At 44.4% G+C, this 19,475-nt stretch overlaps 1 pseudogene; it reads right to left on the bottom strand.

Moving 5' to 3' along the window:
* The window catches only part of LOC110535083 (uncharacterized), a 46,469-nt pseudogene extending 28,048 nt beyond the window's left edge, over positions 1–18,421 (bottom strand).
* Positions 18,422–19,475: the final 1,054 nt, after the last annotated feature.

The following is a 19,475-nucleotide window of genomic DNA, read 5'->3' as shown; positions in this document are numbered from 1 at the left end:
CCAGTGTGCCAGTGGCCATCGAAGTTGAGCATTTGCCCACTGAAGTCGGTTACGACGCCGAACTGCAGTCAGGTCAAGAACCTGGTGCGGACAACGAGCACGCAGATGAGCTTCCCTGAGACGGTTTCTGACAGTTTGTGCAGAAATTCTTTGGTTGTGCAAACCCACAGTTTCATCAGCTGTCCGGGTGGCTCATCTCAGACGATCCCGCAGGTGAAGTAGCCGGATGTGGAGGTCCTGGGCTGACGTGGCACTGAAAAATTCCCTAAAATGATGTTGGAGGCGGCTTACGGTAGAGAAATGTAATTAAATTATCTGGCAACAGCTCTTGTGGACATTCCTGCAGTCAGCATGCAAATTGCACGCTCCCTCAAAACTTGAGACTGTGGCATTGTGTTGTATGACAAAACTGCACATTTTAGTGGCCTTTTATTGTCCCCAGCACAAGGTGCACTTATATCATGTTGTTAAGTCAGCTTCTTTTATATGCCACACCTGTCAGGTAGATGGATTATCTTGGAAAATGAGAAATGATCACTAACAGGGATATAAACAAATGTGTGCCAGAAATTGGGAGCAATGAGCTTTTTGTGTGTATGAAACATTTCTGGGATCTTTTATTTCAGCTCATGAAACATGGGACCAACACTTTACATGTTGCGTTTATATTTTTGTTCAGTGTATTTAGGATAATGTTTTACAGCTTTGTCATAAATGTTTTTGTTGTTGAAAATCATCTTTAATTATTTTATATATTTTACATGTGATAAGGCTAAACAGGGGGCCAGAGATAATTACTAACACCTGTGATAATCTGAAGTACCCAAAAGAGCCACTAGATGTCTTGTGATAGATTACATAAAATCCTTGAAAGATACCAAAATTCTAGTAGTTTACTAGTAAACTTTGAAAGTTTCCAGTAATATACCCTCCTTTTGATCCCTAGTAGTAGCAGGGTGAAGAGGTCTACTTGGAGAGAAGACAGGTCATTAAAGCAGCAGAAAGAGGATCAGGGATATTTATTCAACAGAAACTAAACTCATGGGTTTAGTCCAAAGGAAAACATTTAGAAACAGAAACGAGAGTTTCTATTGAAGAAATGTAGGTATGTCCCTCCCCCTTTCGCTCCCTTTGCTTCCATTTGTTCCTAGTGAATACACCTTGCGAAGTACGTACTAGAGGACAGAGACAGGAGGCGCTCGCACATCACTCAGGGTGCACTCTCAGGGCAGGGGTTGTTGCTGGGGTGGTATCCAGGGTGGTTGCTAGGGCCCAGGATGTGTGTGAGTGTGTGTTTGTGTCCCTGCAGGTGTCTAAACAGCTGGCTGAGATCACACCCCTCTGCTGGACACACAGACAAATAGAAATAAAGATAACAGATTTTAATGAACATGTTCAAGTTAACAGGACTAGCCATTAAGTTAGCTGGACTCACCACACACTGCAGGTTGATGCTGTCAATTCGGCTGTAGACCGGGTGGGGCCAGCACCCAGAGAGACCTTCCACTGTATTCACCTACACACAGACAGCGTGACATTTCAGAGAGCGAGAGAGAGAGAGCGAGAGAGAGAGATTCATGTTTTGAGACAGACATCAGGACAGTTGAGGCCAACAGGCATACAGAGAGTAAAGCTTATTAACAGGGTTTGAGATGAGGCTACTAACAAATACTGCACATCACTAAAACATAGCCTGTAGGTGTCATTAATAGTTCAAACATGGAGAATAGAGGATTACATTATGAGGTTGTTCCTCTATGTATCACTCTCTCATTCAACACTGTTTAATAATCACTCCACAGGACCCGTTCTCTCATGTTCTACAAGTACCCAATCCTCCTGAAAAACACACACGCATACACACGTACACACACACCGATACACACACACACACATGATAATAGTACTTGTGTGGAACAAAGGCTGTCAGGTTGTAATATGTGACCTTGGTTCCTTCTGCAATGACCTCTAATCATGTTAGCTTCATGACACACCTGTTTGTTTTACTATCCTTGTGGGGACCAAACAATTGATTTCCATTCAAAATCCTATTTTCCCTTAACCCCTAACCCTAACCTTAACCCCTAACCCTAACCTTAACCCTAACCCTAACCTTAACCCCTAACCCTAACCTTAACCCCTAACCCTAACCTTAACCCCTAACCCTAACCTTAACCCCAAACCTAATTCCTAAAACCCTAACACTAACATTAACCATAAACCTAACCCATACACCTAAAATAGCCTTTTCCTAATTTCTCTTGTTTTACCATCCTTGTGAGGACTTCTGCTCCCCACAAAAGATAGTAAAACCAAAAACCACACACACAACCAGAAAATATGACCTGATATGGTTCAGTGTTCAATAACAGTAAAACCAATCAGCTCTTTCCTTTCAGTGTGTGTGTGCATGCTTGCCTGTACTGAGCATAGCTAACACACTAGTCGTCTCTGGGAATATGAAGTAATATGAAGTAATCAATCAAATGATAAGTAATCAATCACATCATATAGACTTTAGATTAGAGTGTCATCGATCTACAAACAGCATGAGCTAAAACCTATCATGTGGACATCTCCAGGCAACACACACACACACACCCACACAAACACTTCCTTCCTCTCTCATTTCCCATCCCAAACTCTCTCTCCTGGTATCCTTACCCTAACCTGGTTGCCAGTCTGTTCAGCGAACAATCCACTCCATGTCATGTGCCTTTGGCATATGACACAGAGTACAAGGAGTCGAATCTGTCAACCAGGCTACCCCTTCCCCCTCCCTGTGAACACTACACACCACATACACTGTGAACACTACACACCACATACACTGTGTACACTACACACCACATACACTGTGTACACTACACACCACATACACTGTGTACACTATACACCACATACACTGTGTACACTATACACCACATACACTGTGAACACTACACACCACATACACTGTGTACACTAGACAGCACATACACTGTGTACACTATACACCACATACACTGTGTACACTATACACCGCATACACTGTGTACACTACACACCACATACACTGTGTACACTATACACCACATACACTGTGTACACTACACACCACATACACTGTGTACACTACACACCACATACACTGTGTACACTACACACCACATACACTGTGTACACTATACACCACATACACTGTGTACACTATACACCACATACACTGTGTACACTACACACCACATACACTGTGTACACTACACACCACATACACTGTGTACACTACACACCACATACACTGTGTACACTACACACCACATACACTGTGAACACTACACACCACATACACTGTGTACACTACACACCACATACACTGTGAACACTACACACCACATACACTGTGAACACTACACACCACATACACTGTGAACACTACACACCACATACACTGTGAACACTACACACCACATACACTGTGAACACTACACACCACATACACTGTGTACACTACACACCACATACACTGTGTACACTATACACCACATACACTGTGTACACTATACACCACATACACTGTGAACACTATACACCACATACACTGTGTACACTACACACCACATACACTGTGTACACTACACACCACATACACTGTGTACACTATACACCACATACACTGTGAACACTATACACCACATACACTGTGTACACTACACACCACATACACTGTGTACACTATACACCACATACACTGTGTACACTATACACCACATACACTGTGTACACTACACACCACATACACTGTGTACACTATACACCACATACACTGTGTACACTACACACCACATACACTGTGTACACTACACACCACATACACTGTGTACACTACACACCACATACACTGTGTACACTATACACCACATACACTGTGTACACTATACACCACATACACTGTGTACACTATACACCACATACACTGTGTACACTATACACCACATACACTGTGTACACTACACACCACATACACTGTGTACACTATACACCACATACACTGTGTACACTACACACCACATACACTGTGTACACTACACACCACATACACTGTGTACACTACACACCACATACACTGTGTACACTATACACCACATACACTGTGTACACTATACACCACATACACTGTGTACACTACACACCACATACACTGTGTACACTACACACCACATACACTGTGTACACTACACACCACATACACTGTGTACACTATACACCACATACACTGTGTACACTACACACCACATACACTGTGTACACTACACACCACATACACTGTGTACACTAGACAGCACATACACTGTGAACACTACACACCACATACACTGTGTACACTATACACCACATACACTGTGTACACTACACACCACATACACTGTGTACACTACACACCACATACACTGTGTACACTACACACCACATACACTGTGTACACTACACACCACATACACTGTGAACACTACACACCACATACACTGTGTACACTATACACCACATACACTGTGTACACTATACACCACATACACTGTGTACACTACACACCACATACACTGTGTACACTACACACCACATACACTGTGAACACTACACACCACATACACTGTGTACACTAGACAGCACATACACTGTGAACACTACACACCACATACACTGTGTACACTATACACCACATACACTGTGTACACTACACACCACATACACTGTGTACACTATACACCACATACACTGTGAACACTACACACCACATACACTGTGTACACTACACACCACATACACTGTGTACACTACACACCACATACACTGTGTACACTACACACCACATACACTGTGTACACTACACACCACATACACTGTGTACACTATACACCACATACACTGTGAACACTACACACCACATACACTGTGTACACTATACACCACATACACTGTGTACACTAGACAGCACATACACTGTGTACACTATACACCACATACACTGTGTACACTACACACCACATACTGTGTACACTAGACAGCACATACACTGTGTACACTACACACCACATACACTGTGTACACTAGACAGCACATACACTGTGTACACTATACACCACATACACTGTGTACACTACACACCACATACACTGTGTACACTAGACAGCACATACACTGTGTACACTATACACCACATACACTGTGAACACTACACACCACATACACTGTGTACACTAGACAGCACATACACTGTGTACACTATACACCACATACACTGTGTACACTACACACCACATACACTGTGAACACTACATGCCACATACACTGTGTACACTACACACCACATACACTGTGTACACTACACACCACATACACACAATAGTACATATACACTCAATCTCAATACCAAATTAACTTCCAAATGAATTCAAAAACATAACTCATTTATTAATTCTGTGACTGTGTATTAACCAAATCTCTCTCTGACAGACACACTCTCAAAACACAGACACACACACACCATGTATTAATGCTGTGTAGAACCCAATCAATGCTCTCTTGTATGATGAAGGCCCTGCCCTGAGGCTAGAGAGGGCAGGCGTAATGTGAGGTGATACGGGGTGTGTGTGTGTATGTGTCACACCCATCCCTATCTATTGTCATCTACACACTATAGATAGATGAAAGACAGAGCCACACAAAGCAGGATAAACAGTCATATCTGCGCTAGTAGGGTTACAATTACACATACTATTGAAGGCACCCTCTTATATCACAAGCATCATATTATCTACCATGTACTCAAATGTACAATTCAAGTCAATATAAGATTGACCAGAGCCTCAGTTAAACAGACCCCCAGGCTTCCAGTTGGAAACGCCATTGTTCCTCTACAGTTTATAATGTACAGTTGATTTTCTATCTGTCTGTCTGAGCATGAAGACTTTTATTGCTGACTTCTCCTGGAAAACCTGGATCCAGGGTTTGATTGAATCGGGTAATAGATATGTTATTGGAACATAAAGACATCCGTGAAAGCAGCAGGCACCACACCTTATTGACAGTAAAACATGACAAGGTCTTATTGTGAATAGAATCTTTACCTACCACAACCTCACTCTTCAATTACGTCTGGGGGTCAGAATGTGCTGTTGTAGCTGACACGGAGAGAACAAGGGTCACTTGTTCACATCACAGTTTAGGGACCAATGGGAGAGCAGGGATGATTGGAGTTGATTTACGTTCCTGACATAACTAACCCGATTACCCAGCATCCCTAGCGTTACCATTACTGTGATGCATGGGCCTGGCTGGTTGTGTGTGTGTGTGTGTGTGTGTGTGTGTGTGTGTGTGTGTGTGTGTGTGTGTGTGTGTGTTCTGATCATTCAGACCAAATTATTACACACATTTTACATTATGACACACACATAACTTGGACAAAGTGTGACCTTTTACACTAGAACAACACTTCCATGCTACAAGATACAAACTGTTGGCCTCATTCAGACTAACTGATTACCTCCATGTCTTTCTGACTTCACCCAATCAGTTGTTAAGTCCCGTCTTCAACGACAAATGGAGGACAGGCATTTAATTTCACGCTCACGCCATTACCGACGTCACTCACTGTATGTGTGTGTGCCATCGCTCAGAACCCGCTCTCCTCGCCTTTCACACTCAGTAATGGAATCATTGGGAATTATGTCCTGTCTGCCACCGCTTGGTAGATACTTAGAAATTACATACAGACACACACACGCACACACACACACTCGGCACACACATGCACGCACACACACCAGAGCATGTGAGCGGAGTTGAACGGTTGGAAATGCTGCTCATCGCTCATGGCACTGAGCTTGAGTACCGCTCAAAAACCACTCTTCTAAAAACCGCTCTGCCAAAAACCGCTCTGCTAAAAACCGAGCTCCATTCATTAAAATCACAATTTAACCAACACCCATCTTATTTCTCTGACTACCTGGAACTACCATTTGGTTTGAAACCAAACCATATGGATTTGAATTAAAAGTATTTGAATAAACATGAAAAACTGAACGTAAGAAGCGCACATAATTTCAAATAGGCTACATGTCATATTAAACAGCATATCACTAGGTCAGGAGCCAGACAGGGAGCCTATGATGGAACAGTTCATTATTCAGGCGATATTATCTAAATTATTTCAAGGCTCTAGCCTACAAAATAAATACATTGTGAAGCATTTGTGAGTGCGACACAATAGGCTGGTAGGGACATAAAGTGTTCAACATTTAAACAGCATTCTGTTGTATTAAATCACTATAGTCTATACATTGCACATATAGGCTGTGACTTACTTAGAATTAAATACAAATTAAATGAAAAAAATACTTAATAGTGCCTTTGAATTCATTTCTAGAATTCATCTTTAAAACAGGATTTTAGCCAGTCTGTGGCTTCAGGCTCATGCGATGGAGTCTGGAGAGCCGGTCAGCAGCAGAGAATATCCTCTCCACACCTGCAGAGCCACTGGGGATGCTAAACACCCTTTTGGCCACTCTTGCCAGGCTGGGCAGAGATACAGAGTTGTTTTTTATTTTTCTATAGGTCAGCCTAAAGGTTTTTAGGCAAAATAACTCAATCAAACAGAAAGCTCCTTGAATGTGGGAGTATGCCAGGCCTATTGTGCCAAAATCAATTATGGCCTATTGTATAGATAATAGAACAAAAATGAACAAAACGTTTAAGAGATCAGATTTTTTGTTTATAAATACTTTGCTACAATGACACACTTAGTTATCTACCCACCTAATTTCTTTCTATTAGCTTGTGCTCGTAGTAAGAACACCATCATGCTTTTGGGATATGTGTCTTTTCAGATTCCACTGATTGTTTAGTTCTGGGCACTACATCACCCCACTCCCTCTCGTGCTCTTGGTCCTCATATTTGTTAGTCACCTTGATTTAGCACCTTGTGTGTTTTATCAGTTTCTTTATGACAATATTTAGGGAATTCCATGACAGTAGCTACAGTAAGGGTCTATAGCAGAACACAAGTAGCACTGAGCTCGTGAAGTGAGCGATACTGGAGCTAAATTGGAGAGTGCGAGATGGCCGACGCTCCAGCCTTTGGGAATCTCGCTCTGCGCTCCAGTTAGATTGGACCCGCTCTGCTCCAGTCAGATTGGACCCGCTCTGCTCCGCGCTCCAATCAGATTGGACCCGCTCTGCTCCGCGCTCCAGTCAGATTAGACCCGCTCTGCTCCGCGCTCCAGTCAGATTAGACCCGCTCTGCTCCGTGCTCCAGTCAGATTAGACCCGCTCTGCGCTCCAGTCAAATTGGACCTGCTCTGCTCCAGCTCCAGTCAGATTGGACCCGCTCTGCTCCAGTCAGATTGGACCCGCTCTGCTCCAGTCAGATTGGACCCGCTCTGCTCCAGCTCCAGTCAGATGGTACCCGCTCTGCTCCAGTCAGATTGGACCCGCTCTGCTCCGCGCTCCAGTCAGATTAGACCCGCTCTGCTCCAGTCAGATGGGACCCGCTCTGCTCCAGTCAGATTGGACCCGCTCTGCTCCAGTCAGATTGGACCCGCTCTGCTCCAGTCAGATGGGACCGCTCTGCTCCAGTCAAATTGGACCCGCTCTGCTCCAGTCAGATTGGACCCGCTCTGCTCCGCGCTCCAGTCAGATTAGACCCGCTCTGCTCCAGCTCCAGTCAGATTAGACCCGCTCTGCTCCAGCTCCAGTCAGATTAGACTCGCTCTGCTCCAGCTCCAGTCAGATTAGACCCGCTCTGCTCCAGCTCCAGTCAGATTAGACCCGCTCTGCTCCAGCTCCAGTCAGATTGGACTCGCTCTGCTCCAGCTCCAGTCAGATTGGACCCGCTCTGCTCCAGCTCCAGTCAGAATAGACACGCTCTGCTCCAGCTCCAGTCAGATTGGACCCGCTCTGCTCCAGCTCCAGTCAGAATAGACATGCTCTGCTCCAGCTCCAGTCAGATTAGACCCGCTCTGCTCCAGTCAGATTGGACCCGCTCTGCTCCAGCTCCAGTCAGATTGGACCCGCTCTGCTCCAGCTCCAGTCAGATGGGACCCGCTCTGCTCCAGCTCCAGTCAGATTGGACCCGCTATGCTCCAGCTCCAGTCAGATTAGACCCGCTCTGCTCCAGCTCCAGTCAGATTGGACTCGCTCTTCTCCAGCTCCAGTCAGATTAGACCCGCTCTGCTCCAGCTCCAGTCAGATTAGACCCGCTCTTCTCCAGCTCCAGTCAGATTAGACCCGCTCTGCTCCAGCTCCAGTCAGATTAGACCCGCTCTGCTCCAGCTCCAGTCAGATTGGACCCGCTCTTCTCCAGCTCCAGTCAGATTGGACCCGCTCTGCTCCAGCTCCAGACACAAACACAACAATTTAACAGAGAGAGTAATCTCAGCAGGCCTATTCATTAAAAACACCATTACCATGACATGTTATAATCTAGACAGGGCCATGTTACATCACTCACCCCCTCGCTCTGTTGTTCTCATAGAAATTAAAACAAGATTTCTTTAACAGAGAGGCAGTAACATATTCTGAGAGAGAGAGAGAGGCAGTAACCTATTCTACCAGTGAGAGAGAGAGAGAGAGAGAAAGAGAGAGAGTGAGAGAGAGAGAGAGAGAGAGAGAGAGTAACCTATTCTACCAGAGAGAGAGATAGACAGTAACCTATTCTACCAGAGAGAGAGATAGACAGTAACCTATTCTACCAGAGAGAGAGATAGACAGTAACCTATTCTACCAGAGAGAGAGAGAGAGAGAGAGAGAGAGATAGAGAGAGAGAGAGAGTAACCTATTCTACCAGAGAGAGATAGAGAGACAGAGAGAGACAGTAACCTATTCTACCAGAGAGAGAGACAGTAACCTATTCTACCAGAGAGAGACAGAGGTAGTAACCTATTCTACCAGAGAGAGAGAGAGAGAGAGAGGTAGTAACATATTCTACCAGAGAGAGAGAGAGAGAGACAGTAACCTATTCTACCAGAGAGAGAGAGAAAGAGAGAGAGAGAGAGAGAGAGAGAGAGAGAGAGCGAGAGAGAGGTAGTAACCTATCCTTTCAGAGAGAGAGAGAGGAAGTAACCTATTCTACCAGAGAGAGAGAGAGAGAGAGAGAGAGAGACAGTAACCTATTCTACCAGAGAGAGATAGGTAGTAACCTATTCTACCAGAGAGAGAGAGAGAGACAGTAACCTATTCTGCCAGAGAGAGAGAGAGGTAGTAACATATTCTTCCAGAGAGAAAGAGAGAGAGAGAGAGGTAGTAACATATTCTACCAGAGAGAAAGAGAGAGAGAGAGAGACAGTAACCTATTCTACCAGAGAGAGAGAGATAGTAACATATTCTACCAGAGAGAGAGAGACAGTAACCTATTCTACCAGAGAGAGAGAGAGACAGAGAGAGACAGTAACCTATTCTACCAGAGAGAGAGACAGTAACCTATTCTACCAGAGAGAGACAGAGGTAGTAACATATTCTACCAGAGAGAGAGAGAGAGAGAGGTAGTAACATATTCTACCAGAGAGAGAGAGAGAGACAGTAACCTATTCTACCAAAGAGAGAGAGAAAGAGAGAGAGAGAGAGAGAGAGAGAGGTAGTAACCTATCCTTCCAGAGAGAGAGAGAGAGTAAGTAACCTATTCTACCAGAGAGAGAGAGAGAGACAGTAACCTATTCTACCAGAGAGAGAGAGGTAGTAACATATTCTACCAGAGAGAAAGAGAGAGAGCGAGAGAGGTAGTAACATATTCTACCAGAGAGAAAGAGAGAGAGAGAGACAGTAACCTATTCTACCAGAGAGAGACAGAGAGAGAGAGAGATAGACAGTAACCTATTCTACCAGAGAGAGAGATAGACAGTAACCTATTCTACCAGAGAGAGAGATAGACAGTAACCTATTCTACCAGAGAGAGAGATAGAGAGAGAGAGAGAGCTCACTGCCCACAAAATGAGGTGGAAACTGAGCTGCACTTCTTAACCTCCTGCCCAATGTATGACCATATTAGAGAGACATATTTCCCTCAGATTACACAGATCCACAAAGAATTCGAAAACAAATCCAATTTTGATAAACTCCCATATCTACTGGGGGAAATTACACAGTGTGCCATCACAGCAGCAAGATTTGTGACCTGTTGCCACGAGAAAAGGGCAACCAGTGAAGAACACACACCATTGTAAATACAACTCATATTTATGCTTATTTATTTTATCTTGTGTCCTTTACCATTTGTACATTGTTGAAACACTGTATATATATATATAATATGACATTTGTAATGTCTTTATTGTTTTGAAACTTCTGTATGTGTAATGTTTACTGTTATTTTTTATTGTTTATTTCACTTTATATATTCACTTTATATATTATCTACCTCACTTGCTTTGGCAATGTTAACACATGTTTCCCATGCCAATAAAGCCCTTGAATTGAATTGAATTGAATTGAGAGAGAGGTAGTAACATATTCTACCAGAGAGAGAGAGAGAGAGAGAGAGAGAGAGAGAGAGAGAGAGAGAGAGAGAGAGAGGTAGTAACATATTCTACCAGAGAGAGAGAGAGAGAGAGGTAGTAACATATTCTACCAGAGAGGGAGAGAGAGAGAGAGAGAGAGAGAGAGAGGTAGTAACGTATTTTACCAGAGAGAGAGAGAGAGAGAGAGAGAGAGAGAGGTAGTAACGTATTTTACCAGAGAGAGAGAGAGAGAGAGAGAGAGAGAGAGAGAGAGAGAGAGGTAGTAACATATTCTACCAGAGAGAGAGAGGTAGTAACATATTCTACCAGAGAGAGAGAGAGAGAGAGAGAGAGAGAGGTAGTAACGTATTTTACCAGAGAGAGAGAGAGAGAGAGAGAGAGAGAGAGAGAGAGGTAGTAACGTATTTTACCAGAGAGAGAGAGAGAGAGAGAGAGAGAGAGGTAGTAACGTATTTTACCAGAGAGAGAGAGAGAGAGAGAGAGAGAGAGAGAGAGAGAGAGAGAGAGAGAGAGAGAGAGAGAGAGAGAGAGAGAGAGAGGTAGTAACCTACATGCATCAAGAAAGGGGCAATTAGTGAAGAACAACCACCATTGTAAATACAACCTAGATTTGTGTTTATTTATTGTTCCTTTTGAACTTTAGTTATTTGCACATCATTGCAACACTGTATGTATTCATTATATGACATTTTAAACTTCTTCATTATTTTGGAACTTTTGTAAGTGTAATGTTTCTTGCATATTTTCTTTTCACATTTTTTTATTATCTATTTCACTTGCTTTGGCAATGTTAACATATGTTTCCCATGCCACTAAAGCTCTTAGGGATGGTGCCAGGAAACCTGGAGGCAAACTGGCACCAACCCTACGGTGAAGCATGGTGGTGGCAGCATCATGCTGTGGAGATGTTTTTCAGTGTCAGGGACTGGGAGACTAGTCAGGATCGAGGGAAAGATGAATGGAGAAAAGTACAGAAAGATCCTTGATGAAAACCTGCTCCAGAGAACTCAGGACCTCAGACTGGGGAGAAGGTTCCCCTTCCAACAGGACAACGACCCTAAGTACACAGCCAAGACAACGCAGGAGTGTCTTCGGGACAAGTCTCTGAATGTCCTTGAGTGGCCCAGCCAGAGCACGGACTTAAACCAAATCGAACATCTCTGGAGAAACCTGAAAATAGCTGTGCAGCGACGCTCCCCATCCAACCTGACAGAGCTTGACAGGATCTGCAGAGAAGAATGGAAGAAACTCCCCAAGTACAGATATACCAAGCTTGTAGCGTCATACCCAAGAAGACTCGAGGATGTAATTGCTGCCAAAAGGTACTTCAACAAAGTACTGAGTAAAGGGTCTGAATACTTATGTAATTGTGATATTTCCGGGCGGTTTTGCAAACATTTCTAAAACCTGTTTTTGCTTCATCATTATGGGGTAATGTGGGTAGACTGGTGAGGATTTTTTTAAATCCATTTTTGAATAAGGCTGTAACGTAACAAAATGTGGTAAAAGTCAAGGGGTCTGAATACTTTCTGAATGCACTGTACAATACAGAAAGGCACAATTTATAGTCCAATATATACATATGTTTTGGGGAAGGGGGGATTGGGGGGGGCAAGTGTTTAAAGTGTGCAGTACTTAGCAAAGATAATAAGAGGGAGAGACGGAGGAGAGAGATTGGGGAGAAGTGAGAGAACAAGAGAGAGAGGAAAAGACAAGTGAGAGACAAAGGAGAGAGATTGGGGAGAAGTGAGAGAGCAAGAGAGAGAGGAAAAGACAGGGGAGAGACGGAGGAGAGAGATTGGGGAGAAGTGAGAGAGCAAGAGAGAGAGGAAAAGACAGGGGAGAGACGGAGGAGAGAGATTGGGGAGAAGTGAGAGAGCAAGAGAGAGAGGAAAAGACAGGGGAGAGACGGAGGAGAGAGATTGGGGAGAAGTGAGAGAGCAAGAGAGAGAGGAAAAGACAAGGGAGAGAGCTGTTCAGAGCGTGGCGAATTCCCTCTCACACATCTGGCCTGGGGAAACAGTGCTTGCTGTGTGTGTGTGTGTGTGTGTGTGTGTGTGTGTGTGTGTGTGTGTGTGTGTGTGTGTGTGTGTGTGTGTGTGTGTGTGTGTGTGTCTGACTGACTGTGGGAAAGAACGTTCCACAGCGTTCCGGATAATTCAACACACAGACGGACTCTCTCTGTCCGCTCCCAGCTCTGCCTGTCTGTGACTGGATAGTTTCAGGGCCGCTCTGGGCTTCATCCCTGTCTGTCATTGGGTGTTTAACACCAAACTCCTCACTTCCTGCTGTTGGCTTCACAGTAGACTCACAGGCTTCCAAGTGGTCAATATGTGTGCAGTAGACTCAACAGACCAGGTAGGGGTTTGGGAAGTCAATGGGAGAGTTGAAAATGGATTCCTTAGTTGTTCACTTTCTCAAAATCTAAAAGGCACGACCTAGATTTGAGTCAAACCTTTTATATTTTTGTCCAAAACAACTTAATATTGTGTCAGTTCAGCATGACACAACCATTAGGGCGATGACGTGTTGCTGAGCATAAGCTTAGCTAGACAACGTCGACATGACATCACCTACAAGCGTGATTGTATATTTGTATCGTAGAAGCAGTTTCTGGACTTTTCGTATATTCTCTTTGGTTGACTCGCTTCTGAGAGACAGAACAGAAACTTAGGCAACCCTAGGCAACCTGACTGTACATTCTGGTAATTTAGCAGACACTCTTATCCAGAGAAACATACAATTAGTCCATTCATCTTAAGATAGATCACAGTTATTGTAAGTACACTTTTTCCCCAATAAAGTAGCTACCAGCAAAGTCTAGTAAAGGGAGTGTTATTTTAAAGTCTTTGTCTCAGCCTCCAGTATATATGCTGCAGTAGTTTATGTGTCGGGGGGCTAGGGTAAGTTTGTTATATCTGGAGTACTTCTCCTGTCCTATTCTGTGTCCTGTGTGAATTTAAGTGTGCTCTCTCTAATTCTCTCTTTCTCTTTTTCTTTCTCTCTCTCGGAGGACCTGAGCCCTAGGACCATGCCTCAGGACTACCTGACATGATGACTCCTTGCTGTCCCCAGTCCACCTGGCCGTGCTGCTGCTCCAGTTTCAACTGTTCTGCCTTATTATTATTGGACCATGCTGGTCACTTATGAACATTTAAACATCTTGGCCATGTTCTGTTATAATCTCCACCCGGCACAGCCAGAAGAGGACTGGCCACCCCACATAGCCTGGTTCCTCTCTAGGTTTCTTCCTAGGTTTTGGCCTATCTAGGGAGTTTTTCCTAGCCACCGTGCTTCTACACCTGCATTGCTTGTTGTTTGGGGTTTTAGGCTGGGTTTCTGTACAGCACTTTGAGATATCAGCTGATGTATGAAGGGCTATATAAATAAATTTGATTTGATTTGATTTGAAGAGGTAGGGTTTCAGATGTTTTCAGGAAGATGGGCCGGGACTCTGCTGTCCTAGATTCAGAGGGAAGCTGGTTCCACCATTGGGGTGCCAGGACAGAGAAGAGCAGCAGCTGGCACAGCACAGAGCAGCACGTCTTGCTTTTCATTGTAATCAGAGGGCTAATATAAATACTATGCATGCCAGTCTCTCTTGGCTACGAGTTGAGGAAAGACTGACTGCATCACTTCTTGTTTTTATAAGAAACAATGTGTTGGAAATTCCAAATTGTTTGCATAGTCAACTTACACACAGCACTGACACACACACTTACCCCACCAGACATGCCACCAGGGATATTTTAACAGTCCCCAGGTCCAGAACAAATTCAAGGAAACATACATTGTTATACAGAGCCATGAGAGCATGAAACTCCCTTCCATCTTATAAAGCACAAGTGAACCGCAAACCTGGTTTCAAAAAACAAATAAAGCAACACCTCATGGCACAACACCTCTCCCCATGTGACCTACTTGTTGTGTGTATGTACTGACATGTATGTGGAACTGATAGATGCACACACACACTACATGTTCATGTTTTTAAAATGTATGTAAAGTATATGTTAGACCCCAGTAAGACTAGCTGTCGTCGTTGGCGTCGACTAATGGGGATGCTAATAAATCAAATCAAAAAAGCTTGGACTGGGATGCGTGGGAGCTGCCCTCCTGTAGGGGTGGGAGGGCCAAAAGACCAGAGGTGGCAGGACGGAGTGCTCGGGCCGGGGTGCAGGGTTTGAGCATAGCTTGAAGGTATTTTGGTACTTCATTAGGATCCCCATTAGCTGTTGCAAAAGCAGCAGCTACTCTTCCTGGGGTCCACACCAAACATGAACCTGCAGGAGCGGCTCACTGCTTTGATGACATCATACAGCACATTAACAGACAATAACAGCTCAAAGACATAACTACATGAGGGGGGGCAGTTCTTCTTGCTGCTCCATAGGCAAGTACCATGGTCTTGTAGTGGATGTGAGCTTGTGGCATGTGCGGAGGAGTGGGTTGACATTGGAGAATTTGGGAAGGTTGAAAACCAGGTGGGCTGCAGCGTTCTGGACAAGTTGCAGGGGTTTGATGGCACATGTGGGGAGCCCAGCCAACAGCGAGTTGCAGTGGTCCAGACAGGAGAGGACAAGTTCCTGGATTAGGACCTGCGCCACTTCCTGTGTGAGGTAGGGTCGTACTCTATGGATGTTGTAGAGCATGAACCTGCAGGAGCGGCTCACTGCTTTGATGTTGGCAGAGAACGACAGAGTGTTGTCCAGGGTCACGCGGCTCACACCAAGGTTCTTTGCACTTTGGGAGGGGGACTCCGTGGAGTTGTCAGCCGTGATGGAGAGGTCTTTGAGTGGGCAGGCCTTCCCCAGGTGGAAGAGCAGAACCGTCTTGTTGAGGATGAGGTGGTGGGCCGACATCCAAGCTGAGATATATGACAGGCACACAGAGATGTGTGTCGCCACCTGGGTGTCAGAAGGGAGGAAGGAGGAAATTAGTTGAGTGTCATCCGCATAGAAATGATAGTAGAGTCCATGTGAGGATATGACAGAGCCGAGTGACTTGGTGTATAGAGAGAAGAGAAGAGGGTCTAGAACCGAGCCCTGGGGAACGCCAGTAGTGAGAGTACGTGGTGCAGATACAGATCCTCTCCACGTCACCTGGTAGGAGTGACCTGCCAGGTAGGGTGCAATTCAAGAGTGTGCAGAGTCTGAAACACCCAGCCCTGAGAGGGTGGAGAGGAGGATCTGATGGTTCATAGTGTCGAAGGCAGTAGATAGATCTAGGAGGATGAGAACAGAGGAGAGAGAGTCAGCTTTGGCAGTACGGTGAGCCCCCTGTGACACAAAGAAGAGCAGTCTCGGTTGAGTGACCCGTCTGGAAGCTTGACTGGTTAGGGTCAAGAAGATTGATCTGAGAGAGATAGTGAGACAGTTGGTCAGACACAGCACATCAGACTCTGAACTAGTAGGCCTTCATAATACACAGTGTACAAAACATTAAGAACACCTGCTCTTTCCATGACAGACTGATCAGGTGAATCCAGGTGAAAGCTATGATCCCTTATTGATGTCACTTGTTAAATCCACTTCAATAAGTGTATATGAAGAGGAGACAGGTTAAAGAAGGATTAACACAAGTTACCAGCCCCCCTAACACACACACAAACAAGCACACACACACACACACACACACACAACTGTATTCTACAGCCAGAGAGAACCGCTAGAAGACACACACCATTCTGAAGACTTCTGCAGTGAATGACACAAGTACTCTCTTCACAAGCTAAAGCACCTTGAGCATTTGGAAAAGCAGTCTCTAGGTAATCCATTACTTTTACCATCCATTTCTGTCTACAAATCAATATTTGTTTGGATAATAGAAGCAATATGGCCACCAATTCAATATTAGGAAGGTGTTCCTAATGTTTGGTATAGTCAGTGTATAGGCTAATACTAATAACAGGACCAGCGATCTGTCATTCAGTCAGCTTTATCAGACCACAAGACCCTAAGGACCATAACACACACACAAACCTGATTATCTACTCACACCACAACAACCAACCACACACGCATAATCAACCACATAAAATATAGATTTGGGGAGATTTGTAGTGAATATCAAGATGGTGGAGATTCCTCCTGAACATGTTGAATTAAATTACAGTATGACAGGATTATCCAATCAAAATCAGAATATTAGATCTAGAAGTTCAACTCTCAGAGTGCTGTCATGTGCCTGCCTTGGCCCGGGTCCAGAGGGAGGGAAGGAGGGAGGGACTTCCTAATAATTCCTTGTTTACAAATAGCCTCGGACATGGTTCCAAATGAGAATCTACCCAGGGGTGTTTCATATGGTGATGCGTTCGGAATGTTACAGACAGATATGTAGTTTATAGTGCTGAAGGGACCTTGTTTTTTATTAACTATATATTTCTATGAGCAGTCTATTCTATAATGTTGGCCTCCTGATGCTCCAGGATGTCTCTCTGTTATCCCTCTAATCAAGCAGCCCTTCATGTCTATGGCTCCCCTCTCTGAACACCAGATTGATGAAAACCAGCCCACATTGTATAAATGCTAAATAGCACCTGAGAGATGACAATGAGCCAAAACAAAGACTCAAGTCCCATGGTAGTGTTGTACAGTGTGTCGCGGCGCCATCTAGGATACAAATAAGGTACTGCAGCTGGAGGAAAATATCAGTCCATTATGTTTTTAAGCTCTATAAGTTACCTGTGGAAGCTATCCATCACACACAAACGCACACACACACACACACACACACACACACAAGCTGCTTACCATCACATATGTCACACAGCCAGCACGCGGGAACTCACAGACTCACAGACACTCTAAGGCAGAGACACGTGCTGAGCACTCATAAACACAGACAAGCATGTATGATGCAAAGTAGTGCACACTCTCAGACACACTCACACACCTAGTCAACACCACATCAGGTAGATCTTACATAAACATTCTCACTTCAGCCAACAGCTTGAGGAAGGCAAACTAAATACTGTAGGCTACCTAAAGGCATGGCCTGACTCAAACTGGAATTAAAGGTTCTCACGGCTGGGATGTTACACACATAAACTCTCTCACACACACACACACACACACAGAGAGAAAGACAAGCAAAAACACACACACACACAGACAGACACACAGTCAGTGCATATCTGGCTTCTTTTGGACAGCCACTTGCTGAACCACAGAATGTTAAATAAACCAGCAGAGGAATTCCACTAAGTCAACACAGCCTGGGGATGAGTGCTCAGTGTGTGTGTGTGTGTGTGTGTGTGTGTGTGTGTGTGTGTGTGTGTGTGTGTGTGTGTGTGTGTGTGTGTGTGTGTGTGTGTGTGTGTGTGTGTGTGTGTGTGGAACTGAGAACAGAAATGTGCCTGTAGGGCAGTGAGGTAAACACACACACAAGCTCTGTTTAGATTCTACCTCTCTCACACTTTCTTTCTCTCTCTCTCTCTCTCTCTCTCTCTCTCACACACACACACACACACTCACTCACAAACACACACACACAAACATGACTGCCTCTGTTTAGATTCTACCTGCCCATGGAATGCTCAGAATCCCACGGCCATGGCAACAGAACACCCGCCTGTAAATCTCTGTTCAACACCCTCACACACACACACACACACACACAACCACACACACACACACACACACACACACACACACAAATACGTGATTTTAGAATGGAATGTGTGTCAATTCTCAGTGAAAACTGTTTCACAGCCCAGTGTTCTGAATTCAATATTGAGTGTTTCACTGTACGTATTCACCATGGAGAGATCATAATAAATAGAAAAACGACCTTTTAAGTCCGAAGTTAGAGCCGATCAAAAGTATACTGAGCACCACTGCCCTAACTTCACCGATATAGCCTATGCTAGCTAGACTGCTGTGAGATTCAAAGCCTGCAGTGCACACCCTGGGTTCCCAGGACCATGATATATTGATATGTATGCATATTTATTCAGAGACTGAAAAAGCCAACAGTGGTGCTTTG

Source organism: Oncorhynchus mykiss, chromosome 11 (assembly GCF_057628025.1).
Source record: "Oncorhynchus mykiss isolate SJ-2025 chromosome 11, ASM5762802v1, whole genome shotgun sequence".
Classification (NCBI taxonomy): Eukaryota; Metazoa; Chordata; class Actinopteri; order Salmoniformes; family Salmonidae; genus Oncorhynchus; species Oncorhynchus mykiss.
Note: the sequence above shows the minus strand (reverse complement) of the source record. Positions and strands in the feature narration are given on the sequence as shown.